This window comes from Schistocerca americana, chromosome 7 (genome assembly GCF_021461395.2).
Source record: "Schistocerca americana isolate TAMUIC-IGC-003095 chromosome 7, iqSchAmer2.1, whole genome shotgun sequence".
Classification (NCBI taxonomy): domain Eukaryota; kingdom Metazoa; phylum Arthropoda; class Insecta; order Orthoptera; family Acrididae; genus Schistocerca; species Schistocerca americana.
Genome location: NC_060125.1, coordinates 35,860,455 through 35,882,006, shown reverse-complemented (window position 1 = coordinate 35,882,006; position 21,552 = coordinate 35,860,455). Strand labels below are relative to the sequence as shown.

At 42.2% G+C, this 21,552-nt stretch overlaps 1 protein-coding gene and 1 long non-coding RNA gene across 2 annotated transcripts in view; one reads left to right on the top strand and one right to left on the bottom strand.

The window, feature by feature from the left end:
- The window catches only part of LOC124622251 (protein unc-13 homolog C), a gene marked incomplete at its 5' end in the record, with an annotated part of 692,708 nt that overhangs the window by 355,160 nt on the left and 315,996 nt on the right, over positions 1-21,552 (top strand). The gene's annotated exons all lie outside the window — the stretch shown is intronic.
- LOC124621935 lies at positions 11,571-19,660 on the bottom strand. Its single transcript, XR_006980588.1, has 3 exons — positions 19,295-19,660; positions 18,976-19,080; positions 11,571-12,246 (listed from the first exon to the last, which is right to left on the bottom strand). It is a non-coding gene; the product is annotated as an uncharacterized LOC124621935 (long non-coding RNA).

The window sequence follows — 21,552 nt, the reverse complement described above, 5'->3', positions numbered from 1 at the left end:
ACTCCTTTCCCAACCACTGCTTCCCTTTCATGCCCCTCGACTCTTATAACTGCCATCTGATTTCTGTACAAATTGTAAATAGCCTTGCGCTCCCTGTATTTTATACCTGCCACCTTCAGAATTTGAAAGAGAGTATTCCAGTTAACACTGTCAAAAGCTTTCTCTAAGTCTACAAATGCTAGAAACGTAGGTTTGCCTTTTCTTAATCTTTCTTCTAAGATAAGTCATAAGGTTAGTATTGCCTCACGTGTTCCAACGTTTCTACGGAATCAAAACTGATCTTCCCCGAGGTCCGCTTCTACCAGTTTTTCCATTTGTCTGTAAAGAATTCGCGTTGGTATTTTGCAGCTGTGACTTATTAAACTGATTGTTCCGTAATTTTCACATCTGTCAACACCTGCTTTCTTTGGGATTGGAATTATTATATTCTTCTTGAAGTCTGAGGGTATTTCGCCTGTCTCATACATCTTGCTCACCAAATGGTAAAGTTCTGTCATGACTGGTTCTCCCAAGGCCATCAGTAGTTCTAATGGAATGTTGTCTACTCCCGGGGCCTTGTTTCGACTCAGGTCTTTCAGTGCTCTGTCAAACTCTTCACGCAGTATCTTATCTCCCATTTCGTCTTCATCTACATCCTCTTCCATTTCCATAATATTGTCCTCAAGTACATCGCCCTTGTATAAACCCTCTATATACTCCTTCCACCTTTCTGCCTTCCCTTCTTTGCTTAGAACTGGGTTTCCATCTGAGCTCTTGATATTCATACAAGTGGTTCTCTTCTCTCCAAAGGTCTCTTTAATTTCCCTGTAGGCAGTATCTATCTTACCTCTAGTGAGACAAGCCTCTACATCCTTACATTTGTCCTCTAGCCATCCCTGCTTAGCCATTTTGCACTTCCTGTCGATCTCATTTTTGAGACGTTTGTATTCCTTTTTGCCTGCTTCATTTACTGCATTTTTTATATTTTCTCCTTTCATTCTATTAAATTCAATATTTCTTCTGTTACCCAAGGATTTCTATTAGCCCTCGCCTTTTTACCTACTTGATCGTCTGCTGCCTTCACTACTTCATCTCTCAGAGCTACCCATTCTTTTTCTACTGTATTTCTTTCCCCATTCCTGTCAATTGTTCTCTTATGCTCTCCCTGAAACTCTGTACAACCTCTGGTTCTTTCAGTTCATCCAGGTCCCATCTCCTTAGATTCCCACCTTTTTGCAGTTTCTTCAGTTTCGACTTGCAGTTCGTAACCAATAGATTGTGGTCAGAATCCACATCTGCCCCTGGAAATGTCTTACAATTTAAAACCTGAATCCTAAATCTCTGTCTTACCATTATATAATCTATCTGATACCTTTTAGTATCTCCAGGATTCTTCCAGGTATACAACCTTCTTTTATGATTCTTGAACCACGTGTTAGCTATGATTAAGTTATGCTCTGTGCAAAATTCTACAAGGCGACTTCCTCTTTCATTTCTTCCCCCCAACCCATATTCACCTACTATGTTTCCTTCTCTCCCTTTTCCTACTGACGAATTCCAGTCACCCATGACTATTAAATTTTCGTCTCCCTTCACTACCTGAATAATTTCTTTTATCTCGTCACACATTTCATCTATTTCTTCATCATCTGCAGAGCTAGTTGGCATATAAACTTGTACTACTGTAGTAGGCATGGGCTTTGTGTCTATCTTGGCCACAATAATGTGTTCACTATGCTGTTTGTAGTAGCTAACCCACACTCCTATTTTTTTATTCATTATTAAACCTACTCCTGCATTACCCCTATTTGATTTTGTATTTATAACCCTGTAATCACCTGACCAAAAGTCTTGTTCCTCCTGCCACCGAACTTCACTAATTCCCACTATATCTAACTTTAACTTATCCATTTCCCTTTTTAAATTTTCTAACCTACCTGCCCGATTAATTGATCTGACATTCCACGCTCCGATCCGTAGAACGCCAGTTTTCTTTCTCTTGATAATGACGTCCTCTTGAGTAGTCCCCGCCCAGAGATCCGAATGGGGGACTATTTTACCTCCGGAATATTTTACCCAAGAGGACGACATCATCATTTAATCATACAGTAAAGCTGCATGTCCTCGGGAAAAATTACGGCTGTAGTTTCCCCTTGCTTTCAGCCGTTCGCAGTACCAGCACAGCAAGGTCGTTTTGGTTAATGTTACAAGGCCAGATCAGTCAATCATCCAGACTGTTGCCCCTGCAACTACTGAAAAGGCTGCTGCCCCTCTTCAGGAACCACTTGTTTGTCTGGCCTCTCAACAGATACCCCTCCGTTGTGGTTGAACCTACGGTACGGCCATCTGTATCGCTGAGGCACGCAAGCCTTCCCACGAACGGCAAGGTCCATGGTTCATGGGGGGGGATTCTTGTGGTAGCTCATTGAAAATGGATGCAGCAATATACTGCACAACTTTCTGCAAATGATTCAAGGAAGTGTGATCCAAATGCAGACTGAATTTCTGTCTAGTATTAAGTGAGTGAAAGCTGCTAATTCTTGGGAATAAGCTAATAATGTTAACAAGGAACTAAGGTAAAGAAAAAATATATATTGAGAGACTAATAACAGAATACCCAGACTGGTGAACATTAATCGACAAGAGGTTCATGAACTTACACCACTTTTTGCCTGAACTGCCCGTTTCTGAGCCAAAAATATCTTTTGAGAATGGTTAGAGTTACCTCAAAATATAATACCATATGTCATAAGCAAATAAAAATAAGTACAGTGTCGAAAGTTCACTTGCTTCAGATACCATTTGAATAGCAAAAATGGCAACATTAAGTATTTGAACAAGATAGTGAACTTGGGCTTTCCACGGCAATTCAGTATCTACCTGAACACCTAGAAATTTGAACTGTTCAGTTTCACTAATCATATGCCCATTCTGTGAAATTAAAACGTTGATTTTGTTGAATTGCGCATTAGAAACTGTAAAAAATGAGTCTTACTGTGATTTAGTGTTAGCTTATTTTCTACAAGCCATAAACTTATGTCATGAATTGCACTATTTGAAATGGAGCCAATGATGTGCACAACATCCTTTACTACCAAGCTAGTGTCATCAGCAAACAGAAACATTTTAGAATTAATTGTAATGCTAGAGGGCATATCATTCATATAAATAAGGAAGACGAGTGGCTCCAGTACTGATCCCTGGGGGCACCTCCCATCTGACCGTGCCCCACTCAGGCCCCACATCACAGCCATTCTCAACACTGAATAATGACCTTTCACTGCCTATTGTTAAAGTAAGAGATGAGTGAACCAATTGTGAGTTACTCCCCATATTCCATAATGGTCCAACGTCTGGAGAATTATTTTGTGATCAACACTATCAAACACCTTAGTTAAATAAAAAAAGATGCCTAGCATTCAAAATCTTTTGTTTAATCCAACCAGTCCTCACAGAGAAAAGAGAATACAGTATTTTCTGTTGTTAAACCACTTCTAAAACTGAACTGTGCATTTGGTAGCAAATTACGTGAAATAAAATGATCTAACATTCTTACATACACAGCCTTTTCCATTTAGCAAACACTGATGGCATAGAAATAGGTCTATAATTGTGTACATTATCAGTTTCTCCCTTTTTATAAAGCGGCTTTACTACTGAGTACCTTAATCATTCAGGAAACTGACCATTCTTGAAGTAAAAATTACAAATATTGATAAGCGTAGGGCTAACATGTGCAGGCAGTACTTTAATATTCTTCTAGGCACTTCATCGTATCCATGAGAGTTGCAATCTCCCCCTTGTCAGTAACACAGAGGAGTACTTCAGACATCAATTTCAGAAAGGCATTTCCCAAAACGAGTTATGTGATACCCTGTAGAAACTAAGTTTTTCATTTAATTCATCAGCAATGCACGGAAAATCATTGTTAAAGACTATGTATATACCTGACTTATCATGAAAACTAATATTTTTACTATGAACTGACTGAATATCGTTGACCTTGTGCTGCTTGTAGTGTCCTGTAGTTGGCAGGAAAGAACTAACGATCAACTTTGAACACGCTTTATTTAACTAAAATGCCTTCTTGGTGTACAATAATTTCCAAATGCAAGAACAACAAGAAGCACAACAATTCTTGCAGTGGCAAACACCAGATAAGAGTACAAGAGAATGAAAGGAAATAATTACCAAAATACTATTTTCTACTGAAGGCTATTGACGAGTGTCTGCTAGGCTAGGGCCAGCGTAGGTATTGCCCAGAGCTGTCCTAGCTGTAGGTAGACACTGCCAGTCTGACTCTGCTGGCGTGCTTATAACACCAATTCAGCAGAGTGCTACACATAGACACATTAGTTCCAATTGGTGGAGCTTTTAACGGAGTAGTGACATGTTTGTGCAGAAAGTCTGTTGATGTTTACATCCACTGGTGATGTTTTGATCTGAGCTCTTGAAGGAAGGTGGGCATCCCACCTCGCTCATCTGTTGTGCGAGCCCTCTAACTGATAAGGAGCTGCTACGACATTTTTCCTCTGAAAAAAATAATGCATAGTACCACAAATGTCCATAGGATTAGGGACATCCCGGTTGACGTCCATAGGTTCATGGCCAGCAGGGGCTGGAGGCGGCGATGCAGCAGGGGCAGCTGGTGGCGGAGGCAACGGCTGAGGCAGAGGGGGAAGTGGAGGTTCCATCACAGGGCAGCTGGCGACAGGCAACGACAGTTCCCCTGGAACATCGTGGTTCACCAGGTAGGATTGGAGCTAGTTGAGGTGCGGGTGGGCAGCGGAACTGTTGGCCCACCATAGAGATGACATCTCGCAGCCGTAGAGCTTGGTGATGATGGCAGGCATCCGAGTCCATGGGTGAGAGAAGATCTGCACCCACACCTCCTGCCTGATGCAGAAGTAGTGTGCTGGAGTGTGGGGATGGGAGGGTGAGAAGTCTCGGGATCAAGGACAGATGAGGGAGAGCAGAATGGTTGACGTGAAGTATCTCTGCTGTGGCGTGGTATGTAGCCAAAAAAAAGAAGCATGGCCTACTCCATTGGTTGATGGCTCAACAGCTTATAGTGCTGGATCTTGAACATCTGCACAAAATGTTTGGCCTGACCGTTTGACACAGTGTGAAACAGAACACTGTGGATGAGAGAAATCCTATTGGCAGCACAGAATTGCATAAACTCAGTCGAAGTAAACTGTGTAATGTTGTCCATAACTATCATTTCTGAAGTCCGTCGACACCAAAGAGGCTCCACAGAATTTTTACAGTCTCAGCAGAAGTGCTGTTCATCATGCAGGATACACAAGGATATCCAGACTCAGAGTCGATCAGGAGCAGCCACTGGGAGCCATGAAATGGCCTTGCAGAATCCAAGTGGAGATGTTCCCATGGAGCAGCTGCATCTGGCCATGAAAAATACTGGTGCAGGGGTGCTGCCAGACGTGTTTGGGGACTTGAACTTGAAATTAGGTAGCAAAGGAGATACTAAGGACATCATGTCTAACAAGTCTGAATTAGCATGCATCTACTCTGCCTTGATTCTTGTTGACGATGAGGTCACAGTAACTGGCGAGAAAATCCAGTCTATTCTGAAGGCAGCAGCTGTGGATGTTGATCTGTATTGGCCAGGATTGTTTTGTCGTAGGTCTCCAGGAAACGAAGTTACGCCCATGTGATCGTATTGACCTGACACACTATACCTCCGTGTGTTTTGACCTACCCCCTGTGGCAGGTATGCCGGCTCATGGAGGTGTCATGTTGCTGGTTTGGGATGATGTCTACTACGATCCAGTCACATTGCACATAGATCTGCAGGCAGTTTCTGTCCAAATTACTCTCCCCACTTTCACATTTTCCATTTGTACTGTTTACACTCCATCATCATCTGCCTTTACTAGGGCAGACATGATACACCTGATTGCTCAGTTTCCTAAACCATTTTTGCTGATTGGATACTTTTATGCCTACCATCCCCTTTGGGGCTCTCCAGCCTCTCAGGCTCCCTCTTGGCAGACCTTTTCAACCACCTGAATCTAGTCTGCTTAAATACTGATGCACCTACCTTCCTTTCGGACGCAACACATACCTATTCCTACTTGGATCTCTCAATGTCCACTTGCACGTCAGTTCAAGTGGTATGCTCTGTCTGACACATACTCGAGCAACCATTTCCCCCGCATAATCCATCTCCTGCATCACACCCCTTCTCCACATTCCACTAGCTGGAACATCTCCAAAGCTGACTGGGGGCTTTTCGCCTCCCTGGCGACCTTCCATCATCAAAACTTCTCCAGCTGCGATAGTCAGGTCACATACCTAACGGACGTTATTCTCACTGCTGCTGAATATTCCATCCCTCGTACTTGCTCTTCTCCACGTCAAGTCCCAGTCCCCTGGTGGAGTACAGTGGGCAGTGACGCTAATCCTGCTCGACGACGTGCTTTATGCACCTTCCAACGCCATCCTACGATGGCGAACTGTATCAACTACAAACGACTCCATGCACAATGTCGTCGTGTTATCAAAGTCAGCAAAAAGGCTTGCTGGGTGGCTTTCACCAACTCATTCAACAGTTTTACTCCTTCTTCGGTTGTCTGGAGTGGCCTGTGCCGGCTATCTGGCACCAAGGTCCACTCCCCGATTTCTGGCCTGACTGTAGCGAATGAAGTCCTTATGGATTCTGAGGATGTCTCAAATGCCTTCGGCTGCTTTTTTGCGGAGGTTTCAAGCTCTGCCCATTACCACCCTGCCTTCCTCCCCCAAAAACAAGCAGAGGAGGCACGGCCACCTTCTTTCCAGTCATTGAATCGTGAAAGTTACAATGCCACCTTCACCGTGCGGGAACTCGAAAGTGCTCTCGCCCGGTCCCGATCCTCTGCTCCGGGGCACGATGGTATCCATATTCAGATGCTGAAGAATCTTTCTCCTACAGGTAAAGGCTTTCTTCTGCACAGCTATAATCGCATCTGGACTGAAAGTCATGTTCCCACACACTGACGTGAAGCAATTGTTGTTCCCATACCCAAACCAGGAAAGGACAGACACCTTCATTCCAGTTATCGCCCCATCTCCCTTACCAGCTGTGTTTGCAAGGTGATGGAGTGCATGGTAGATTCTTGATTGGTTTGGCTCCTTGAATATTGACACCTCCTTACCAATGTCCAATGTGGCTTTGGTAGGCGCCGCTTTGCTGTTGGCCACCTAGTTACCATGTCAACCTTCATTATGAACAACTTTTTGCGTAAGCGCCAGACGTTGGCTGTGTTCTTCAATTTGGAAAAGGCTTACGACACCTGTTGCAGGGTGGGCATTCTCCACACCATGCACACTTGGGGCCTTCGCAGTCGCCTCCCTCTTTTTATTACTGCATTTTTAATGGATTGAATGTTCAGGGTACGTGTGGGTTCTGTTTCGTCAGATGCCTTTCACCAGAAGAATGGGGTGCCCCAGGGCTCCGTTTTGAGTGTGGCCCTTTTTGCCATAGCTATCAATCCAATAATGGATTGCCTTCCAGCTGACGTTTCAAGCTCCCTTTTCGTGGATGACTTTATGATCTACTGCAGTGCTAAGAGAACATGTCTCCTGGAGCGCTGTCTTCAGCATTGTCTAGACCATCTATATTCCTGGAGTGTCACTAACAGTTTTCATTTTTCTGGTGAAAAAATGGTCTGTATGAACTTCTGGTATTACAAACAGTTTCTTCCACCATCCTTACATCTCGGTCCCGTTGCTCTCCAATTTGTGGAGACAATAAAATTTTTAGGTCTTACATTTGACAGGAAACTTTGCTGGTCTCCACATGTGTCTTATTTGGCTGCTCATTGGTCTTGTTCCCTAAATGTCCTCCGTGTTCTCAGCAGTACATCATGGGGGGCAGATCAAATGGTCCTGCTTCGCTTATATTGGTCCATTGTCCGATCAAAGCTGGATTATGGGAGCTTTGTCTACTCTTCTGCCCGGCCGTCCATCTTGCGCCATTTAACTCTATCCACCATCGGGGGTTATGTCTGGTGACTGGAGCATTCTACACCAGCCCTGTTGAGAGTCTGCAGCGTTACTGCTAAACTACCGGCGCGATATGTTGCTTTGTCGGTACACCTGCCAGCTGATCTCAGTGCCTGACCACCCGTCATATTTCTCCTTCTTTGACGACTCTCTCGACTGCCAATATGCACTGTATGTCTCTGCCCTGTTACCTCCTGGAGTTCGCTTTCATCGCCTGCTTCAGCAACTTGTTTTACCCTCCCTATACGACTTTTCAAGTGGGTAAGAGGCCAACGCAACATTGGCTCCAGGCTCACTCCCAAAGGAGAGGACCGTGGATTTGATATACCACTCAAGGTTTGTCAAACTTCGTTTGAGGCTTGCTAATAACATCTTTATTTACACAGATGGCTCCAAGACTACTGCTGGCGTCAGATGTGCCTTTGTCATTGGGGATGATACCTTTCAATAATGGCTCGTTGACCAGTGTTAAAGCTTTACAGCTGAGCTTTTTGCTCTCTATCAAGCTGTTCAGTATATCTGCCACCATCGCCATTCTCCCTATGCCATCTGCTCTGATTCTTTGAGCGCCATTCAGAGTCTCCGTGACTCATATTCAACAGTCCCTCCAGTCGCTAGCTGATACCAGCACTCGTGTCCTTTTTTTGTGGATTCCTGGCCACGTTGATGTGCCTGGGAACGAAGCTGCTGATGCCGCAGCCAAGGCTTTTGTCCTCCTGCCTTGGACAGCTTCCTTTTGTGTCCCATCAACTGATGTTAGAGGGGTTCATTGTCGGAGTGTTTCATCATTGTGGCATGAGGCTTGGTCCTCTCTCCACGAAAATAAGCTTAGGGCCATCAAACCAATCCCGACGGCTTGGACGACCTCCTCACGCCATTCCTGGTGAGAGGAGGTCATTTTGGCCAGGTTGGGAATTGGGCATTACCAATTTAGCCATTGCTAACTGCTGTCCGGTGACCCCGCCCCACAGTGATCCTGTGGTCATCCATTGCCGGTGCGCCATGTTTTATTGTCCTGTCCCCATTTTATTCAATCTCGTGTTATCCTGTGTCTGCCGTCTACTTTACAAGAACTTTTAGCTGATGACGCTTGAGCAACTGCTCATGTCCTTAGTTTTATTACATTGACGGACTTGTCCAAAGAGATCTAACTCTTTTATTTTGTTTATCTGCATCTTTGTAAGTACTTCCTGGTGTTGCCCCCTGCCCCCTTGCGTATTTCTACGCTATTAGTGGACTAACTTTTGTTACAGGGTGCTAATGACATTAGTAGTTGAGAGTCCTAAAAAAATGTCGATAACAGTTAATTTGACTGAGGATGGATTGTAGTTTCTTAACGTTGTTGGGAGGAGGCAGATTTTGAATCACCTTGACATACTCCTTAGAGGCATGGAGGCTGAGGGCATCAATCGTGAACCTGAGATAACTGACCTTGCATGGAAAAAAGTCACACTTTTCTTTCCGGCAATGCAAGTTAGCATCGGAAACAGCATATCCAGCTTGTCCTCAAGGTCCACCGCAGACAAGCCACCGACACTGACATTGACCAGATAATTTGCCACACTGGGTACCTGACTTCTGAGGTGTTCCAAATAATCTTGGAAAGTGGCATGGATGCTGGCAACACTAAACGGGAGGTGGTTGTACTGGAAAAGGCCACATGGGGTATTGATGACTAGGATCTGCTGCGATTCCTCGTCCAACAGGAGCTGCAAACAAGCATTGCACAAATCAATTTTGATGAAAATGGTTGGACATGGAAGACCGGGGAGTATGTCATCCACCCATGGGGCAGGATATGCATCAGTGTCAGACTGAGAATTTACTGTGACCTTAAAATCACACAGATGCATAAAGCACTGTTTGGCTTCTTGACCAACATGATAGGCATCACCGAACAACTGTGCTCAATGGAACAAGGATGCCTCTGTCTTATATGTGGCAAAATTCCACCTGGAGCCTGTGTCGGAGAGCAAAGGAGACCGGGTGGGCCTTAAAAAACGATTGACAGCAGAGGGAAGAAGCAGAACATGTGCGGTGAAACTCTTAACCTGTAGTGTGGAGGATGAGAACAACACTCTGTATTTGCTGAGCAATGGGGTGAGGAGGGTATCCGAGGACGGGATCAAAACTGCCTGTACCTTATCCTCCACCGACAAACCCAGACGATCAAAAGTGTCCACACTCAGAAGGTTAGTAGCACTGAGGAGCCAACCATCAAAAACTGAGTGTTGAAGGAATGACTGTTGTAGGAGATTCGTGTTGAAAAAAATGCTGTCGACTGATATTTGGTGATTACTGAAACTACATATGGATACAAAGACAGTGAGCCGAAGCATTGGTATGTGGCACCATTCACAATGTAAATGGAAAATGCCATGTCAATTTGGAAGACCACAGAAATATGCGTGACCTCCAAGGGAAGGAGGAAATGGCTCCCAAATGGAGAATGATGGAGAATACTTGTCCATCAATGGAATGCGAGACTTCCAGGTCCTGTGGTAATGATTTGTGATGAGCCTGTGCATCACAGGAAGCGTGGCGTCTACACAATGTTTCTGCAAAACCTGACACACAACAGCAATATGGCGTGTTTGGCTGCAAGCCGTACACCTTGTCTACTGATGGGGGTGGTCTGACTGTTGGTGACGCTGGAAACAGTTGGGACATGGTGGAAAACAGGCCAAAGACTTTCTGTCATAGGATGTACCAACAGACCGACGAGGCTCCCGCTTGGCTCTACCCAATTGGCAAGCCACGAAAACAGCTGGATCAAGACACATTGGTTGCAACTGGTGAGACTGCACTAATGATTGGCAGACAGGTGTCAAGAGACAGGTCCTGTACCTTCAAAATATCAGCACAAAGACACTCGTCTGGTGCATGAAACACCACCATATCATGAATCAACAAAGAGGAATAAGACTGCTTGCAGGCAACATTGGCACACTGGAATTTGCAATTGCAGGAGAGACCCTGGAGCATCGTAATCCATTCCCGATATGTCTGACCTGGGGACTTTCAACAAGAAAAGAAAGTCTGACAGGTGAAGGTGTCATGTATTTGTGTGTCACAGTACTCAGAAAGGTAGCCCTTAATATGGGTTAACGAGAGATTGTGAGGGGGCTGCTCAAGTTCAATTGTTGAATTAAACAGTGCACCTGTGGACCGACTGTTGCTGGGAGGGGACTGACTTTGATTTTTGTTGTGAATTTCATGTGCCAGTAAATGTTGTTCCTACAGTTCAACAAAATTTGACCATGATTCAACAGACCTATCAAAAGCTGGAAACATCGGTGGGGCCAGGTGAAAAGTGTTCAACTTACCCACAATGAAATCAACTCTATGAGCTATCTCTTGCAACACTGGAGAGTGAAGGCTACGTTCTGACCTTGTGAGCACTGCCTGAATCTGCTGTAGAGTTACCATCAAGGACGCCTCTGAGGAGGCCATTTCGTTCAAAAACAAAAGTTTTATCCTTGTCGGCAATAACGGTAGTGTCCTGTAGTTGGCAGGAAAGAACTAATGATTAACTCTGAGCACACTTTATTTAACTGAAATGCCTTAATGGTGTACACCAATTTCCAAACACGAGAATAACAAGAAGCATAACAATTCTTGGGTGGCTAAAACCAGATAAGATTATAAGGGAATGAAAAGAAATAATTACCAAAATACTACTCTACACAATTACAAAGTGGTGCTACACCCAACAAAATACAACTTTCTGCTGCAAGCTGTTGGCAAGTGTCTACTAGGCTAGAGCCAGCATAGGTATTGTCCAGAGCTGTCCCCGCTGTAGGTACACACTGCGGGTCTGACTTTGCTGGCGTGCTTATAACACCGATTCAGTGGAGTGCTACATGTAGACACATTAGTTCCAATAGGTGGATCTCTGTCACATGGCTTTTCATGAAATAGTGCTGTGTTTATGTGGGAAGTCCGTTGATGTTTCCATCCACTGGCGATGTTTTGATCTGAGCTCTCGAAGGAAGGTCGGCAGCCCACCTTGCTTGTGTGTTGTGCAGGCCCTTAACTGATAAGAGGCTGCTACGAAATTTGTCCCCCTGAAAAAAGAATGCACAGTACCACAAACGTCCATAGGAGTAGGGACATTGTGGCTGATGTCCATACGTTCGCAGCCAGAAGGGGCTGGAGGCGGCGACCTGCAGGGCAGCGGGTGGCAGTGGCAGCAGCTGAGGTGGAAGGGGAAGTGGAGGTTCTGTCACAGGGCAGCTGGCAGCAGGCACTGGTGGCACCCTGGTTGGAAAAAACACAATCTGCATCAGATCATATGAGGTTAGGAGATCTTCCAACATCCTTTTTCTTGCAAACTCACTAACAAAATTAATAATGAAGGCACCACATATAACAAATTTTTGGTACTTCCTATAAAGTGAACCAAGAACCCTCTCTAGCTTGACCAGAAACACTCTGAAGTCAGAGTTAGGGGTTCTACAAACAACAACAAGTAGAAGTTTAGTTTCACTAAATTCAACTGCTCCTGCACAGAAATCAAAAACAAATACATGTTCAGTGCAGTGCTGTGATACGTCTACAGACTCAAATTGAAAACACGTTTTTTACATACATGGACCCCCCCCCCCCCCCACTCCATAAAGAACTCCTTGAAAAAACAGCCAGCTAATCTATATCCTGGTAAAGGAAGCCTCTGAATTGTGAAGTGGTGCTCTGATATACCAATAATGTCAGAGTCAACATTTATAAGCAATTAACTAACTTCATCTCTAATACCTCTTACACTTTGATGAAACATGCTAATTCCTTCTCTACTTGGATACCTCTCAAGGCGATTCCTTTGTTAGAGGGTTTTTGTTTAAGCAGAGATACCTATCAGCTGACTTGAGTCTGCAAAAGGTACAGCTCTAACACCAATTACTACAGGAATTTTTCCATGAGTGATCCCACCACCACCCACTACACTGTCATCTATAAGCTTTGCCAGCCTCCTTCCCATCCCATTGAGGTGCAGGCCATTCCTAGTGAAACTCAGTCTAATGGTAGACTCAACTGGCACCACTCCAATGTAAGCCATACCCTCCAACATCAGTGCCTTCTCCAGTCCCATGTTAAAACACCTAACAGCAGCATTAAGGTGAGGCCGATCATGATGCTGAAACAGTTGCGTGAATTGCACATTAGTGCCACCAGTCTGAGTAGCTATCATTACCAGGTCACCACCTACATCATATTCCCTGTCCCTATCAAGACTATCCCCTGTTCCACCCACAATCACAACCTGATCCTCTTTTGTAAAATTCTTACATTACTTGCCCATGTTAACAGTCACATAAGCCAACCCTGCACTAGGCTCTACAATGCTGGTGGTCTGGTACTCACTTCCCAACATTTCTTGCAACTGCTGGCCCACACCCTTGCCATGTGAACTACATAGCAGCAAACCTTCTTCTTTCTGTTACAATTTGCATCTCACTTAGGCTCCCTAACGGCTGAGGACTGCTGCATGTTCCCTACACCTACAGCTACAAGAGCCTCCTCTCCACTCACCTCTGATAGTTTGTTAAGTCTATTGGTTATATGCAAAGTAAAACTGTCTGAATAACTCCTCCTCCCAGCGTCTTGTTTACCAACTATCAGTTTCCATTCCCCAATGCCCTTCTTCCTCCACAACCTAGACATGGGTCTTCAGTTATCATATTGGGACCAAGGTTCAATCTTCACAATGGGTCAGAAAATGTTCTCCAAGACAAAGTCAAACAATGGAAAATCCAGGATGGAATGTAACGTATTATGAGAAGGAAAGTTGCTACTCACCATATGGCGGAGATGCTGGGTCACAGATAGGCACAACAAAAAGATTTTCACACTTAAAGCATTCGGCCAATGGACTTTGTCAACAATACACACACACACACACACACACACACACACACACTCCCGCAAACGCAACTCACAAGCACAACTGCAGTCTCAGGCAACTGGCTGTGTGGTTTCAGTTGCCTGAGACTGTAGTCGTGTCTGTGAGTTGCATTTGTGTGAGTGGTGAGTGTGTGTGTGTGTGTGTGTGTGTGTGTGTGTGTGTGTGTGTTGTTGACAAAGGCCATTGGCTGAATGCTTTATGTGTGAAAATCTTTTTTTAGTGCCTATCTGCGACTCAGCATCTCCGCCATATGGTGAGTAACAACTTTCCTTCTCATAATATTGTTACAAAAAAGAGAAAAAGCTTATTAGGCAGGGTCAAATGTCAAAGCCATGTTGATATTTTCTTTCTCTTTGAAGGATTAGTTTATCAGGGACAAACTGTTAACTGATGTTACTATCGGGAAGTGTTGTGACACACGCAAGAAAATGTGAGATGGAAACAGCCTGAAATGTGGCAAGACAACTCGTGGCTCTTGCACCACGATTATGCGCCCGCACATTCATCCCTGTTGGTGCGTGACCATTGCACAAAAAACGAAATCACTGTGTTACCTCGTCCTATGTACTCTCCAGATCTGGCCCCCATAGTTGAAAACACCATTGAAAGGACGAAGATTTGCAAGAATAGACGAGATAAAAAAAATTCACAAACGGCACTTCGCACGATCCAGCAGGAGGTGTACCAAGACTGCTTCTGCAAGTGGAAACGACACTGGTAGTGCTGTATCTGTTATGGCAGAGAGTATTTGGAAGGGGACTATGTGCAATAAGTAAAACATAAGCACAGAAAAAATTCTGTGGACAAAGTTATAAACCTTATATGGTGTGTATTGCCAGCAAAATCTTATGCAATACATAGTTGTTAATCTGACAGTAGATATCAATAAATTGCCTTTTAATTCTTTTCTGAGTACAAAACATCAGCCATTGATGACACCTCATCTAAATTACTCCTCAATGATTGTAGTATTCCATATCAAACCAACTGCATACAGGTAATGTAACTATCAGTCACTAATCTGTACATACTAATAAGTTTGTGGACACCTGTGTAACGATCACGTGTACATCAAGAGATCATTCTGATGTGCTTCCTAGACAGTAGCACATTCAGTTGGATTCACTAAAGGTGACATTCACAACAAAATAATTTTTTGCCGCATTCTGATTTGGAAAGAAAGGGGAATATTCTGCAACTCATCAACTGTCAGTGAAGATACCAGTATAGAGTGCAAATGCAGTCTTTGTGTAGCGATATCCCTGTTTGAGAAGACACAGATCCTGCGTGATTTAGTAAGGGTGTAATTGATCAGAATGGCATCATGACGGATTCTACAAGGAGAGAACATTTTTAAATGTATTAATTCTCATCAGTAGAGATATAGTGTAATTAGCTGTCCAGAGAGTGAAAGGACCAATGAAACCCTACAGTGTCATTGCTGTTCAACATATGTTTAGTGCTTGTCACCAGTGTTTTATCCCCAGTCTGCAATTATACAATTGCAGTCTGCTCTCCAGTTATAATGAATTTAACTACCAATCAGTTCTGGTCACATCTCTAACAGGAGTGTGTAGCATCAGTAAATTTCTTAGCAGCTGTTCAGAGTAATTATATTTCTCATTATAACTGTTCATGTCTTTATTTTAGCATTCTTTGATCTTAGGTAATTAGAAAGTCATTTTCCCAGGAAAATAAAGACTTTATTCCATTGTTGTAGAGCAACACATTCTGCTGGTTTCTTTCAGTTGCAAGTAAACCATGCTGTACACAGACAATCTGTGCCACTTTCTTTCACTCTTTGTATTTACTATTCCTTTATTAGGTTTTCCACTTGATGACATGTAGTTATCAGTTTTGTTTTTCCCTGGCTTTGGAATACCCCTTATCTGCCTTAGTAGTTAATTTTTTTGGCTGTTCTAAGGAACCTAACTTTTCATGTGACAAAATCGCATGGACAGTTTTCTTACATTTCTCTTCTCTGTTGAGTACAAGAACTATTAGTACAAATGAATAGAAGATGTTATGACCTTTATAATGCGAAATACAAGGTAATTGTATCTTCAGGAATCACATAATCAAGGAACCTACTGGATATGATGCAATCTGCAGCTCACATTGCTCAGTTATTCCTTTAAGTTCTTATGACTAGGTAATTAATTATAATGCACCCTTTACATTGCACAGTAAATGAGGACATATTTTTTCACTGCAACATCCTCAGGTAATTGTTTCACAGATTCCTGGCCATGTCAGATTTGTACATAATCTCAAGCTTTCGAAAACATCCTCTGTCACCTCCACCATCAGGAGCTATCTGTACACAGTGTGTGGTATTTTGTTTAGTTGGATGAAATATGTAATGGAGATGCCATAAAATCATGGAACTTCCATATGCTACCAGAGATTATGTCAACATCTGTGATGGAGGAACATTGGTGGTGGTGATGATTTTGTTAGATGGTGAATAACTCATATTTGTCTGTAGTCTACCAGACAGTGTGATAAAAAATCTGCAAACGCCATCTCTTGAGCCACCAAGCCTATACTGCCTGCCTAAAATCCATTGCGACTTATCATTACTGTAATAGATTCCCCAACCTATAGGCTAAAAAGTACCTATATGGAGGTGTGCAAAGGTAGTATGTGCAGTTTTGATGACCACTATGTCCAGATGGCTTAGTGGTCAGAGCATCTGCACAGTAAGCAGGTGACCCAGGTTCAAATCCCAGACCAACAGAAATTTTCAGCTTTCCCCATTGATTTAAATCAATTCCCATTCGCAGACAGTATCTGTAATGCCTTTGTGTTTTAATTCATAATAGCTGCTGGATTGAAACGGCGTATAATTAATATATATTGAGGTGGAGACGGCCAATGATCTCTTTGGTGCAGTGCACAGGAGGCTCGAACTCTTGTAGGAATCATCAAAATGGTGTGAGTAATGAGGATAATGGGTAGGAATCACTACATTAGTAGTGTGTGGATGAATTCAGACTTTGGGTCTGTGGGGAGGTGTGCTAGGGTAGTCCACGCAGTTAAGATGAAAACTATGTCTGGATGGCTTAGCGGTCAGAGCATCTGCCTGATCTGGCACAAATTTTTCACTTTTCTCATTAATTTAAATCAGTGATCACTCACAGACAATGTCTGTAATTCCTTTGTGCCTTAAAAATAAATAATTAAGCCAATAAAGTCAATAGTAGGTGACTGCAAACATCGTATTGAAAACTGCCATATGTTCATAGACATACTTAAACAAATCAGAATCAAAACAGACGACATTATGGTCAGTTTGGATTTTGTCTCTTTGTTGGTAATAAAAAGTCCATGAGGGAAATACATAAAGTTATTGTCAGTCCGCTTTGCTCCTAAGACTGTCAAAATGTTTTGTCATACTTTGATGACCATCTACTTAACACTAGAACCGCTGGTATTTGGACATACCTAGAACTGCAGTTGGGTCACTAATGACCTGCGATCTTTTCCTTTATTTCCCCTGTGTCAATGGGTTATTGTTACTGCCAATGAATCTATTGTTAGAAGCACTAGGAAATTTAGAATGAAATTAACAAAAATAAACAAGGTTTACACAAATTATAATTTTATATTTTAAAACTTACATGTATTTGCTGAGTGTTTTACTGGGTACCGTTACGTAATGAACACAAATAATAGGCTTTTGATGTACATTTGTTGCACACAGTTTTCTTGCAGATGTGACACTTTACAAATGATTTGTTTCCTTCACAGTTAAGACTTTACAAGGCAATGTGTTCACTTTGATTGTCTGTCAGGAATATCTTCAGGTCTGACAGGGACACTAGTCTTTCTGATCGCTGCGTACTTCTCAGCAAGCTCCTCCCCCAGCTGCAGGATGAAATGCCTGCGTTTCTATTTTTTATCATTTAGGTAATTGAACAATACCCACGCATTCATCCCAGCCAAATCCAGCAAGTTGTAAAATGTGTGAACGGGCCAACGTCTCAATGATGCTTTGACAAGTATTTGCGAGCCATTTGGTTGACCACGTCCACTCCATATTTAGATCTGTTATAAAATGTAACTGTATCTGGCTTCTTTTTTATACCATCCTCAATTGTCACAGAAGGATGCATAGTGCTCTGAATCAGGACATTCTTGTTGCTCTTACCCTGATAAACAGTCAGTGTGGTGCGGCAATACTGTGCTCTTGCCTTCTTGATACAGACTGGTATTTCCCTGCAAAATCGATTTATTGTGCCCACAAGCCTCATAGAATTAGGTTTCAGTGCCTCAGAGAGTGCTAAGGAGGTGAAAAAATTGTCACATGTGACATTTATTCCTTTGTTGAGGTAAGGTTGCATCAATTTTTCTTACAACAAAGTCACCAAGATGCTCATCACTCCACTTAGTGTCATCCTTTCCTAGATAAGGGATAGCATTCACAATATATTTTGAGTCTTTATCTACAGCCATCCAATACTTTTGCCCCTATTTGCCCAGTTTTTAGGCCATAAACTGCGTGTATCTGCAACGTCACTTTGAAGGAAAAAGCTGTTTGTCAATTGTTATATATGGACTCGGTATGTAGCTAGACTGTGCATTCGCAATGAACTCATTCCAGATTTCTGATACCAAAGCAAACTTGTCTTCTCTTAGTCGTTCTGATCATGTGGATCTAAAGTCAAATCTGAGATAATGCATTATCTCTCTGAATCTGTCACGAGCCATTGTTGATTTCACAAAATTATTTCCCCACTTCACTGACCACAGTGTGTCTAGTTCTAAGCTCTTAGCTCCAATGGCACCACGGACATACAATATAGCTATAAAAGCTTCCAGTTCTTCAATTTTTATAGTCCACTCATCTGAGCTCAGTAGACGACGTGCTTCAGTTTCTGTACATTTTACAATATGTTTCAAAGTTTTGTCCGTTATCATTAGATGCCATGCACTGTAACAGGTGTCATTCATGTTTCGTTTTGCATGTGGAGATGGTCCTGTCCTATCTTTGAAAACATTCTGTTGTCCATATCTTCCAGCTGAACAATCACCTATTACTCCAACTTTCCAGGTTGTTCCATTGGGTGCTACAATATCACTACCTGAAGGAAACTGAAGTAGTCCAGAACCCTGGGCATTTTGTTGTCCACGCCAACCTTGAGGACATCCACTTCCTTGAGTTGACTTAGTCTTTGTGGCAGCTGTTCCTGTAATAGTAGTTCTACATATTAGAACACGATTTAATATTGAATATATTGTGTGATATTAGAACAAAAAAACACCTTCATAAATGTAATATATAATTTGTAAAAATTCAACAGGAAACAAAGTATAAACATAAGAGTTGCAATTAAAATTAGTGTCTACACATCATATACATAAACAAAAATTATTATAAAGCAAACACATAAACAAGCATACCTTTCTCATCAGCATTAAGTAGAACCTTCTCAGGGTTAACATCGTCTTCTGATGAAGATCTGGAACTATTCGCGATGGAAATTCTTCCTCAGATAAAGACACCAGCAGTTCGCTCTCAGATTCATTATCTAAAATCTCATTTAGAGCATTTATAATGTCCTCTTACAAGCACTATCTACACAGACAGAATGCACTACTAAACCCATTTTCGTGGCACAAAACTCTGGGTGCGCAATATCTGCATACAAGGTCAGACTTGTTTGAACCTCTCTCCCTCTTGTCCCCTGCTGAAAACTGGAACGTCAGCTGGAAGTGAAGTAAAAAGGAGTTTTGCGATTGTTGACCAAAGACACACTAGCAATAGGCATGAAGCTACACGGAAAATGCAATTGTTATAGCGACTGCGCCATGCGGGTCAGAACTGACCCTTCCGCAGTTCTAGGTGAATCTTCATATTTCTCTTTTATGTTTTTGCTATAAAATGTGAAATGAAGTATAATCACTAATTACCTTATTTCATAAAAAGTCACAGAAATGTAACACTCTAGGCAATAATACAAAAGAGTGACAAACAGAAGATATATCAAGTGGGTCAGGAGTGACTCAGCCGCAGTTCTACTGTTAATGTGTAGTGATAAATTTTAAGAAATCATTGAGCAATGACCATGGGATCTCCATTGTCTTTGGCAGTGGCTAATTTCTTTTTGACTATTCAGAAATGCATTAAATTCAGCTCATCTTTGTTCATTGCAACTCTTTTAGTGTGTTGATGACACTTTTATAATCTGTCCACTTGGGATCAAAGCTCTTCACTGGTTTTTTCATCATATGTATAGTATGTACACTAATATCAATTTCACCACTGAGATGGAGCAACATGAAAAATTACTAGTTTGTAGATGTTCTGCCTGAATAGTGATCAGATGGATGTCTTGGCAACTTTGTTTCTACATCTACCTATATGTGCAAGTCACCATACCATGCGGGGCAGAGGATACCTTTTGTTATTACTGCTAGTCATTCCCTTTCCTATTCCATTCACAAATCAAGTGCAGGGAAACCTGTATTTGATTCTCTACATGCCCTGATATATCTTATGTTGTCTTTGTAGATTTTACATGAGAAGTCTGTTGATGGCTGGAGGATTATTAGAAATTTGTCACAGATCCTAGTTCTTAAAATTTTCTCAACAGTTTTCCATGAAAAGAATATTTGGTTCCCTCCAAGTATACTCATTTTGTTCACAGAGCATAACACTCAAATATTGATTGAACCTACTTGCAACAAATCTATCAGCATGCCTCAGATCTGCTTTGATGTCTTCCTTTAGTCCACCAGTGGTAATTCCAAACACCCAAGCAGCACCCAAGAATGGATAACACTAGTGTCCTACAGGCGTTCTCCTTCACAGATGAGCTACACTTTCCTAAAATTCTCCCAATAAACCAGAGTCTACTGTTGCCTTCCCTACAATTAACCTTCCTGATTCCATTTCATATCGCTTTGCTGCATTAAACTTTGATATTTAATCAGTGTGACTGTGTCAAGCAGCACAACACTAATACTGTATTTGAACATTATAAGATTTTTTTTTCATGCTCATTTGCATTAACTTCCATTTTCTTACCATGTCTAAGTCATACTCATTTGCATTAACTTCCATTTTCTTACCGTGTCTAAGTCATCATGTATCCTCCTACAGTCACTCAATGAAACCACTTTCCTATACCATACAGTGACTTCAGAAAATAGTTACAGACTGCTGCTCACCCTGTCCATCAGATTGTTTATGTATGTAGAGAACAAGATCAGTTCTATTACAGTTCCCTTGTCTCTGATGAGCACCCACCATCCTGGACAACATGTTGGGTTTTGATATTTGTATGAAATAATTTGTAGGTCAGTAATACTATCAAACATTGCTGCATGAGCAATAAACCTAAACATAATCATTAATAATAAACAAAATTTTTAGAGCCATGTCACCAGTATTGTGATATTAATATTTCAGACACTGGTACATGATCACTATACTTATATGCTTTTAATACCACTGCCTACAGGGTCCTTCTTTTTGGACCAAAAGTGTAGAAAAAATTCTTGTTGGCAGCCTTGAGCATAATAATTTTGTATTATTGTTTATAAGTTTTATTCATGATTCACAGTATGCTATAAATCAGGTACACATGTTGGTAGGAATGGTGATGGTGCTGGTTGAATAAAGGTGCAGGGCTTGCTTTGTTCCTCCAGTCAAGCAA